A 2,056-nucleotide genomic window follows, 5' to 3' on the forward strand; every position below is an offset into this window, starting at 1 on the left:
CTTGTTGACAAAGGGCATACAAAAGATAAGGCCACAAATTATACATGCAGTTGAAGTGGTATTTTACATAGTGTCTACTGGAAACATGTAGTGGACCAGTAGTGAATGACCTGACTGTTTTACTGTGATGTAAGTTCATGTAACATCACACACATATTACCACAAAAATTGGAGTTTGTTGTAGAAAACTGGTTAGTCTATTTTTGCTTGGTAACAAGTTCAGTTCAGTTTACATCTGCTTGATTAATAAAGTAAAACCGCATGCAATCTGAATAATAGGTTTAAACTTACTGACAAAGCTTATGTTTGCATCATCACCAATATTGTTTCTAAGACTTTTATTTTTTGTTTATTGTTTTCGATGGTAAAAATTAGTATCACTATAATTATTGATTAAAAACACATCGCCTGTACAGTTTTTTTTTTCAAATGCTATGTAAGGATAGCTAACAGTTTTTGGAGGTTGATGAAAACATGAATTTACAAGAATGACTTTATTGCTGGTTTTGAATGGATATTAAGAAACAGTCAACAAACAAAAAGGAATCGATTATAATTTAATATTTAAACCAACTGAAGCTTTGTATTGTCAGTTACCGTTTGTGTTTAGTGAAACGCTCCTGAAGAAGCTGCAAAGCGAAATGTTGAGTGTATGATTAAAGAAACAAGAGGGAACCCTCAATAGCCACAGCACTTAAAATCCTTTTAGGTAGGATTAGAGTAAATTAATCTATGAGACCATTTTTTCCTCTTTATTAGCAAAATTTTTGTGCGCCAGCAATACCAAGCGTGGGGTGTGCGTACATCCCATTCGAGTTTATTACTCATCAGAAACAAGAGGGAACCCTCAATAGCCACAGCACTTAAAATCCTTTTAAGTAGGATTAGAGTAAATTAATCTATGAGTTTATTACTCATCAGGATCTCTACCAACTTCCCCTCAAATTGAAATTCTTTTAGGGAAAAATAGAGTAAATTAATCTATGAGACCCATCAATCGAAAGGGTTTGATCACCTGAGTCCAGTACTGTAATTAAATTTCAAATTAATAATGATTGGAGACGGCTTGAATGGGCAATGAAGAAGTTATTTATATAATTTCTGTAAACTTTTACTTTGTGTTTGCGACAAAGTACTAGAGACACGAGAAAGTGACGTATGTACAAGAGAATATCAGCAAAAGGAATTATTAGGTTAGGTGTAATGCTCGACGAACCTTCTAAAGGTTACATTGTACTAAAAACATGGAACTTGTAAAGCTCGAAGTTGGAGAAATAAAACGATTTTGTTATTGTTATGTGGAAAGGACTTTTCATTATTATTTTTGGAAGTTAATAAAAAACAATACAAACCGTTATGTATTGTCTTGAAATCCATTACAATAATTATAAATAACACTCTAACCATCTGGGTCACTGTTTGATAGTGGATGAAAAATATTCTGCGCAATTACTAACTGTTTCTGTATATGTATTTGAAAATATATTTTCCACGTATTTCGGAACTTGCCGAATAATAAACAATATTTTTTCTTTGCGTGAGATTGTTCTCACCATTCTTGTAACTTTATTTCATAACTTTAAACTAAGCTTTTTATTATCAAGAGAACTTAACTTATCACATTAATGTTTATTTGTCTTAGAGCAAAGCCACATTAAACTATCTGCTGTGTCCACTGAGAGGATCGAAACACGGATTTTAGCGTGGCAAGTCTTATAGGGACGTCATATAAACGACGTGTACGCATAAAAAGGTTTTTAAAAATGCCATAGAATACCTTTTAACTGCCATAATACACAGTTTTGTTTAGCAAACGTGTGAAAACTATTGAGAACAAATTATAGTTAAATATACTGTTACGACAACGCAAGTCACGTGACGCTTGTATCACGCCACTTCCTTCTCGAAACTTCATGAAATGTCGGAAGACTACTAGATTAGGGTAGTCTTGTATATATAAGACCGGCCAAGAAACAACGTAAGGTAATGTGTAATTGAACTGAGTATTGTTGAGTCGAGCACGTGAGACGTTCGTTGAGAATTATAGCGTTTGTTA

Source organism: Limulus polyphemus, unplaced genomic scaffold (assembly GCF_000517525.1).
Source record: "Limulus polyphemus unplaced genomic scaffold, Limulus_polyphemus-2.1.2 Scaffold989, whole genome shotgun sequence".
Lineage (NCBI taxonomy): Eukaryota > Metazoa > Arthropoda > Merostomata > Xiphosura > Limulidae > Limulus > Limulus polyphemus.